This window comes from Salvelinus alpinus, chromosome 19 (assembly GCF_045679555.1).
Source record: "Salvelinus alpinus chromosome 19, SLU_Salpinus.1, whole genome shotgun sequence".
NCBI classification, from domain to species: Eukaryota; Metazoa; Chordata; class Actinopteri; order Salmoniformes; family Salmonidae; genus Salvelinus; species Salvelinus alpinus.
Window position 1 is genome coordinate 35,892,311 of NC_092104.1, and position 9,684 is coordinate 35,901,994.

The window sequence follows — 9,684 nt, forward strand, 5'->3', positions numbered from 1 at the left end:
TGTTTTGTGTCATCAGGAAAAGCCTCTATCAACACTTGATACAGTTTGGAAATCAACTTTGGAGGTTTGTTAGACTACCTTAAAATAGCATCTGGCTTGTCCAGTGTTTGCTGGACAGAGAGAATAAAGTGTTGTGTCTGCAAAAATTAACCTCACCTCTGTCACAGACTGGTCTTCCCTGGCTGCCTTACCCTGCTGAGAAACCCTGTCACCATTTGATCCTCCTAAAAGTAGGCATGACAAAGAATTACCTTCGTGTACAATTATGCATTATATTATCCAAGAATATAATAAATGGTTCAATAATTGAAATGATGATTATACTCAGATCTCAGACTGTAGCTTTAAGCTTAATCTGCTGTCATGTAGCTACTGTAGATCTACCCATCAATTCAAGATGGAACTTTGTATCATTCACTAAACATACTGCGAAATTCACCTGAGCTCCATAGACTGGTCTTCCCTGGCTGTCTGACCCTGCTGGGAATTGTCCTACTCCTTAAAGGTAGACTATAAAAATAGCTCAAGATAAAGTGCAAGACTCCAACTTTGCTCTCTTCAAACTGCATCTATCATATTGGCTGATATAGCCCAGTAATACAATGTAAGGGCCATGTGAGAATCTCTTGTAATTTAACTTATTTCATAAGTTATTTGTGCGCATTTGATATTGCCTATAGGGAGCAAAATTGCTGGGACCATGGATGGCAAGTGAGCTGCGTCAGATATGCCTAAAATAACATTGCAGGACTGCGGTCGGTTCTGGGACCAGTCCTAGCGGTAGCGGTTGAGAGTGGGACAGAAAGCCAGCGGGTGGTTTCATCATTTGATTCAGGTCTAGTTGATTGAGGCCAAAATAATAGCTAATGAAAGCCAACTTTTGGTCAGTTCTCTCTCTAATGGTACATCAACTGGCAAAAGCTTGCCAAGTTAATTTACTCCTGAAACAGGACAAAACAAAGGCTACAAAACATTTACATACCAACAACTGCTGTTAGATAGTAATAATTGCCACCTCATATCGCTATCTGACAGATAGCTAGAGGCTAGAGCTAACCTGGCTGTGGTAGCTACTCACTAGCATAGCTTATTCATTCACCTCAGTCGAGAGGGGATGAAACATTAGCTAACATTACATTTCAGTTACAATACTAGCTCAGCACTCCAAATAAACACTAGTTTAGTTTTTTCTGTTAAGTTAAACAGCAGTTACCTTGCCAGCCTCATCAGTCAACTGAAGAGTAGCCAGTTTCTGTTCTGCTACCTTTTACAACTTGGTGAAAGAGCACTACACGTACACACTATACCATGCTCAACTCTCCTATGCTGGTCCAGCCAGCTTTCAGAAGCTTTGCCTTCACACAACCTGTCAGCCCGCTCTGTGGGGTCCGAGTGGTCCTAAATCCAGTCGGTTAAACACTCCAAACAGCCTACCTGACTGCTCGGAGGCGTCCGCATGGTCCTAAAGCAAATCGTTGCCGCATTTTGTATCACATTTGAATGCTAAACCTGGGGATGACAAAAATGCAATTTCAGAATGTGGGGAGGACATCCCCAGTGAAAGCTGCACCCCTGTTGCGCCCCTGATAAAACCAGTATGTATGTATATGAATATGAGAGGATAAATAAACACATACATTATATAAATATTACAATAAATAATGACAATAATCTCATGTTCCCATTGTAATGACTACTATTTCAAATGTATTTTCAGCGTTACATATAATCCTGTAATTATAAATCACTGTTCTCAATCTAAAGGCGAATAGTCAATGTTGTTCATTGTAGTAGTTTGCTGTTCATTAGATTTGTCTTGAATTATTTTGATAAATCATGCGCTTTAATTATATTTATTTGCTAATAACATCTCTGAGATGCTAGAGTTTCAGAAATTATGTAGAAAAAATGGAAGTGTAGGCTACAGGAAAGAACACTAGGTGGAGATAGTCCGCTTTGTGTGGTCAATCTCAGAATAGCCTCTCTACAAGCTCGTCATAGGGCTGCAGGTAGCCTAGAGTTTAGAGCGGTGGACCAGTAATCGCAAGGTCGCTGCTTCGAATACCCTGTACTACTATGGCTAACCCTGTAAAAAAATACATTTCACTGCACCTATCTGTGACTTTAAAACTTTATTTTTATTTTTTCAAGGGCGCAACTTTGTTTTTGAATCGGGGGGGGGCATATTTATTATTTTTGTCGGATAAACACTCCAAACAGCCTACCTGACCGCTCGGAGGCATCCGCATGGTCCTGAAGCACACCGTTGTCTCGTTTTGTATCACATTCCAATGATGAAACTGGGTGGGAGAAAAATGCAATTTCAGAATGTGGGGCTAAAACAACATGGGCTATTTACTCCACCAGCAGTTTCATGATTATCCACGACCATGCAGTTGTCCAATTACAACTGAATCTAGTTATGTGAGGGCACACTAATTGATAGTGTAGTGGAGAAGGGAGAGCATCAGGTCGATCAATCCACCCCCACAGACGAGAGGTTCTGAAAACAGACACTGTAGAAGAACTTCAATGGAATAAAGCTCCAGGGGAATCCTATATGTGCACATGTAGTCATCATCAGTGAGAACTGCAAACAGTGAGAACGTGACAGTCACTATTGACCAGCATGTTCTCTCACACACACATTTCTCATTCATTGCACATGCAGTGCCCATATGAAGATAGACTACACCGTTTACTATATAATACTACAGTACATACTATAGAATTGTATAGTAAACTAGTATACTGTAGAATACTATGCTACCCACTGTAGTAACCCTAGATCATGTGTAGTACTTACTATAGAATGTTGTAGTATATTGTAAAATACTAAATACTTCCATATTATCCCTCAAAAAACTGTTACAAAATACACTTCATTTTTTATATATGAATACTACAGTATTTAATTTGCATATACACCCCCACCAATGTTCCAGTTTGTGTCACCCATAAGTGAGAAACCTACATGCCAAGTATAGACCATATACACTACATGACCAAAAGTATGTGGACATCTGCTCATTGAACATCTTGTTCCAAAATCATGGGAGTCAATATGGAGTTCATCCCCATTTGCTGCTATAACAGCCTCCACTCTTCTGGGAAGGCTTTCCACTAGATGTTGGAACATTGCTGCAGGGACTTGCTTCCATTCAGCCACAAGAGCATTAGTGAGGTCAGGCACTGATGTTGGGCAATTAGGCCTGGCTCGCAGTCGGTGTTCCACTTCATCCCAAAAATGTTTGATGGGTTGAGGCCAGGGCTCTGTGCAGGCCAGTCAAGTTCTTCCACACCAATCTCGACAAACCATTTTTGTATGGACCTCGGTTTGTGCACGGGAGCATTGTCATGCTGAAACAGGAAAGGGCCTTCCCCAAACTGTTGCCACAAAGCTCAGAATCGTCTAGAATGTCATTGTATGCTGTAGAGTTTAGATTTGCCTTCACTGTAACTAAGGAGCCTTGAAAATCAGCCCCAGAACATAATTCCTCCTCCACCAAACATACATTCGAGGAACTGACTTGTTGGAAAGGTGAAAGTTTAGATTTGAAAGTAACTGAGCTCTCCAGTAAGGCCATGCTACTACCAATGTTTGTCTATGGAGATTGCATGGTTGTGTGCTCGATTTTATACACCTGTCAGCAACGGGTGTGGGAGAAATAGCCGGATCCTCTAATTGGAAGGGGTGTCCACATACTTTCGTGTATTGTGTTCCCTACAGATTATAGTAAAGAGCAGGAATGCTGAACTATTTATTCAGCAGTGGTGGAAAAAGTTCTCATTGTCATACTTGAGCAAAAGTAAAGATACCTTAATAGAAAATGACTCAAGTGGAAGTCACCCAATAAAATATTACTTGAGTAAATGTCTAAAAGTATCTGTTTTTAAATGTACTTAAGTACAGTGGTGGAAAAACTATTCAATTATCAAGTGAAAAGTACAAGTAAATGCTATTCATCAAATTCCTTGTATTAATCAAACCAGATGGCATGATTTTCTGGTTTGTTTCAATTTACGGACAGCCAGGGGCACACTCCAACACAGACATAATTTACAAATGCAGTATTTGTGTTTAGCGAGTCCACCAGCTCAAAGGCAGTAGGGATGTCAACATGTTATATTGATAGGTGTGGAAATTGGACCCTATTGCTGTCCTGCCTGAGCATTGGAAATGTATCGAGTACTTTTTGGTGTCAGGGAAAACGTATGGGAGTAAAAATAACATATTTTCTTCAGAAATGTAGTACATTTAAAATGTGTCAAAGATATAAATAGTAAAGTAAAGATACCCCAAAAAACTACTTAAGTAGTGCTTCAAGGTATTTTTACTTAGTTACTTTACACCACTGCCATTCAGACCCCAGTCCTACCTACCTACAGGTTATAGAAAATGTGCTCTTTTAGTATTTCTCTAGTAGGTTTCTTCAAGGAGAAAGCCTCCACTTCTATGTCAAAGATATATTAAATACTACAGTAATGTCCGCAAAAACACTACAGTAAATACTACAGTATACTACAGTCAGCAAAAACACTCCATTAATTACTATTATGTGTACTACATATTATTTTATTACAGTATTTATGCTATAGTTAACTATAATTACTACAGTATACTACAGTGAATACTACAGTTAAGTCTGTAAAAACACTACACTGAATACAAAACAAATTCAAATTAAATAAAAAATATTTGTCACATGCTTTCTAAACAACTGTCACGACTTCCGCCGAAGTCGCTTCCTATCCTTGTTCGGGCGGCGTTCGGTGGTCGACGTCACCGGTCTTCTAGCCATCGCCGATCCACCTTTCATTTTCCATTTGTTTTGTCTTATCTTCCTGCACACCTGGTTTACATTTCCACATTAACATGTGTATGTAGCCCTCTGTTCCCTCCATGTCTGTGTGGGGTGTTGTTGTTTTTTGTCAAGGTTGGTACGCTTCCGGCTGGTTTGCGCCGGGTTTTGTTTTATACCCGTGCTTTGTGGCAGCCGGTACTTTGTACTTGGGTTTTGTACTTTGTGCTGCCTCACTTGTTCTTTGGGCATTTGTGTTGTGATGCGGTTGCGTTCTGTATTATGATTGCCTAAGTAAAGTGCTTTTTCATCTCTGCTCTCCTGCGCCTGATTTCCATGCACCAGCTACACCCACCACTGACAACAACAGGTGTAGACTAACAGTGAAATACTTACTTAAGGGCACTTTTCAACAATGCAGAGAGAAAGAAAATAGAGAAATAATAGAGAAGTAAAACACGTAATAATGAATACATAATGAGTAACGATAACTTGGCTATTTACACGGGGTACCAATACTGAGTCAATGTGCTGGGGTACGAGGTAATTGATGTAGATATGTATATATAACTAGGAATAAAGTGACAGATAATAAACAGTAGCAACAGCGTATGTGATGAGTAAAAAAAAAGAGTCAATGCCGGTTAGTCCAGGTAGCTATTTGGTTAACTATTTAGCTAACTATTTAGCAGTCTTATGGCTTGGGGGTAGAAGCTGTTTAGGGTCCTGTTGGTTCCAGACTTGCATCGGTACCGCTTGCCGTGCGGTAGCAGAGAGAACAATTTTATGTCTTGGGTGGCTGGAGTCTTTGACAATTTTGGGGGTCTTCCTTTGACAGCGCCTGACATAGAGATCCTGGATGGCAGTGAGTTCGGCCCCAGTGGTGTACTGGGCCGTATGCACTACCCTCTGTAACCAATTTTCAATTTGGGCTGTAACAGAAAAATTTGGGAAAAAGTCAAGGGGTGTGAATACTTTCAGAAAGCCCTGTATATACTGTATACTATAGTATTTTTTTCATGTGGGTGAAAATGCTTTGGCAGTTTTTTGGAGTCTAAAGGTTATTTCAGGACCATGGCAGTTAGGCGTGTGTGTCTGAGTCTCAGTCTCTCTCAGAGAAGGAATAAATTATTAACAGCGTCTTTGCCCTCGTGGGAACTTCGTATCGAAGTATTTCTATGGAAGTCTATCCTTCGTATGTCACAAGCACGTCACATTGGGCTGAGTCAAAAGTAAAATCAGCAGGGTCTGGTTCACATGTCATTGCAACAGAGGATGGAAACTTCTATTTTTCCACTCTGATCCCTTTTCAGCCAAAGCTCTATTAGTGGAATTCATTAGAAGTGTTGTATTTCAAAGACCGTAGAACATTGAAAACCAGAAGCAGAGGGTAGAGCAAAGAGAGACTTAAAAATGTGTAATGCCTTTCTCAGTACTTATTTTTGGTATTATTTGATTGACGATACTAGTGTGCTACCTGCATGACTATTTTATCCTTCTTTGGAAGCTGCAGCCCACGCACCCACACACTTCTTATTCAGGAAACTGGGAGCATCTGCATAGGAGGGGTATCTACTCGGTACTGGTTGTAGGTTTTTACCCACAACTTTTCTATGATCAGAAAAAAAGCAATTGTGTGCTTTTAATAATGCAGGTTCGATTGAATTGGGCTCTTAGTCTCTTTGTATCTCTCTTTATATCTCTCTTTGTATCGCTCTTTGTATCCCTCTCTCCAGCCCAGAGAGCGAGAGACAGTCAGTTCATCATCAATACCATCTGTGTTTTGAGCCAATAGCCTCTCGATTACGTCAGCACTGAGACAGTATGACTCACAGAGAGAGAGGCACATTCATGCCAGCCAATGTCAATGGGGACAGAGTGTCTGCTGGCTCAATAAGTATTTCTGGCCACTCCCTCAGGTCAGCCTGTCCACTTGGCTGCCAGGACTTGCTGGAGATACTCATCTTCATGCCGGGAGTGACGATTGTCGTTGCAATGCCATTCACATTCCAAACGCACAGAGGAAGTACATTGTAACACCCAAGAGAAAATAACCATAGGAAAATCAACCAATACTGCCTGCGCTCCATCCACTGTTCACTACCATGCTTCTGCCTTGATGTAAATTACAGATAACCCCTCTGTAGACATTATTATTATTATTATGCCCACAATGTGGTCAGTGCATACCCACATGAGGAAACCTGGTTGAGAAAATACTCAGAAAGCAAATTTTCTGTATCAGGTAGGTGGTAGGCAGGTCAGAATGGAAAGTTCAGTGCTTCTGCTGTTTTCTATAACCTGAAGGGAACACAATATATGGTCTATACTTGTCATGTAGGTTTTTGACTTATGGGTGGCACAAATTGTGATATGGGGGAGTGGAATGGGCAAGGTATATGAAAATTAAAAACTGTGGTATATACTAGTAATTACTGTAGTGTTTTTGCGGAGATCACTGTAATATTTACTGTAGTGTTCTGCGGTCTGTAGTATACTGTATTATTTACTGTAGTATTCTACAGTATACTACACAATCCTATAGTAAGTACTACACATGATCGGGATACTACAGTGTGTAGTATAGTATTCTACAGTACTGTATATTACAGTTTACTACAGAGTTCTATAGTATTTACTGTAGTATTCTATACTAAACGGTAGTATTTTTTCACGTGGGTATCCATGCAATCACTTTTATTTGTGTGCTTGTGTAAGTGGCGGTCGGTGCTGTTTAAGATGAGGGAGGACATTATTTTTTCTTATGAGCATGGCCTTATTTCTATTACAGCATATTGGATGACTGTCATTCATATTCCATTCACCCAGCTCGATGTAACATCGATTGGTTTAGGCTACTAAATTATACTCTAATTTTCCCTATACCCATCATGAGGTTGCTACAATCTAGCCTATGAATGAAAGTTTACAACGTAGGTGTACAGGTCGAGAGAAAAATGTGAGTAGTCAAGGTGACAGACAGTGACACATTCAATACCGCCTTGCACGCTCTTGTCCGCATCTAGCTAATCTAGGGTGTAATCATTAGTCCAACAGTTGCAAACAAGGGTTTCTATTGGTAAAATTCAGATACGTTTTTTCCCGTTTTGTTCCGTTTGCTTCTGTTTAAGAAACGTTTTGCAACAGAATCGGTGGAATGAATACACCCCTGATCACATGCAAACACAGTTCACTTTCATAGCAGCCACACAGAAAGAGCATTATATTTTTGCTCGTTGTAGAATTCCTTCTCGCATCTACGCACTCTACTCCTCTCACCTTTTCCCTCCGCTTGTGGACTTCAGTGCACAACACATCAGCTGTCTGTCACCAGGCAGAAAAACTTTTCCAAGCAAAACATAGCTACTAGAACTAACGCATTAGTAAATCCGCTACAATCATGCAGTAAAGTGTACAGTCAGCAAGAAGTTTAGCAGTTACATCAAGGGGCCCTGTTGACAATAAATGTATAAAACCAAAAGCTTGCCTTGACTTGAAAGCGTTCCAGTGTTGGACAGCCATAGCGTTGGATAGCCATCCCTCTCCAGTGTTGGATAGCCATCCCTCTCCGTTTGAGGTGGGTGTTTGAGTAGTCTAAACTAGCTAGCTGCATTCACTAGCTAAGTGAAAGTGAAAGAAATTACAATGATATATACAGTGCTGTAAAAAGGTGTTTTGGGCAATTGGAAATTGCTAAATTTCTCTACTTTTGCATATTTTTCATACTGAATGTTATCAGATCTTCGAACCAAAACCTAATATTAGATAAAGGAAACCTGAGTGAACAAATAACACAACAATTGCATACTTATTTCCTTTATTTCATAAACAAAGTTATGCAACACCCAATACCCAATGACCCTGTGTGAAAAAGTAATTGCCCCCTTACACTCAATAACTGGTTGTGCCACCTTTAGCTGCAATGACTCTAACCAAATGCTTCCTGTAGTTGTTGATCAGTCTCTCATGTCGCTGTGGAGGAATTATGTCCTTGTCACGCTCGTCTGACGAAGAAGGAGTGGACCAAAGCGCAGCGTGGTACCTGTTCATAATATTTTAATAAGTTAGAACACTTGAACAAAAATAACAAAGAGACAAATGAACAGTTCTGTAAGGTAACTAAACTAAACAGAAAACAACTACCCACAAACCCAGGTGGGAAAAAGGCTACCTAAGTATGATTCTCAATCAGAGACAACGATAGACAGCTGCCTCTGATTGAAAACCACACCCGGCCAAACACAAAGAAATAGAAAACATAGAAATAAAGAAACTAGAATGCCCACCCTAGTCACACCCTGGCCTATCCAAAATAGAGAATAAAAACCTCTCTATGGCCAGGGCGTGACAGTCCTATCCTTCCATGCAGAACTGCTTTAACTCAGCAATATTTGTGGGTTTTCAAGCATGAACTGCCACAACATCTCAATTGGGATTAGGTCTGGACTTTGACTAGGCCATTCCAAAACTTCAAATTTGCTGCTTTTTAGCCATTTTCATGATTGTGTGTTTTGGATCAGTCTTGCTGCATGACCCAGCTGCGCTTTAGCTTCAGTTCACAGATGGATGACGTTCTCCTGTAGAATTCTTTGATACAGATTGGGTGGACAACATGTCAGTTCATGCTGCAGGAACTCTGATAGGTTGGAGGAAATCATCCAGAAGTTGTCATAATTACTGTGTAAGTCTATGGAAGGGGGTGAGAATCATGAGCCTCCTAGGTTTTGTATTGAAGTCAATGTACCCTGAGGAGGACGGAAACTAGCTGTCCTCCGGCTACACCATGGTGCTACCCTACTGTTGAGTACTGTTGAGTACTGTTGAGGCTACTGTAGACCTTCAATGCAAAACAGTGTGTTCTATAAAATTATTTGGTGACGTG

The 9,684-nt window shown here is 40.5% G+C and overlaps 1 pseudogene; it reads left to right on the forward strand.

Annotated features, from left to right (window-relative positions):
- The first annotated feature begins 4,393 nt into the window (after nucleotides 1–4,393).
- Nucleotides 4,394–4,450, forward strand: LOC139546023 (U7 small nuclear RNA; annotated as a pseudogene).
- Nucleotides 4,451–9,684: the final 5,234 nt, after the last annotated feature.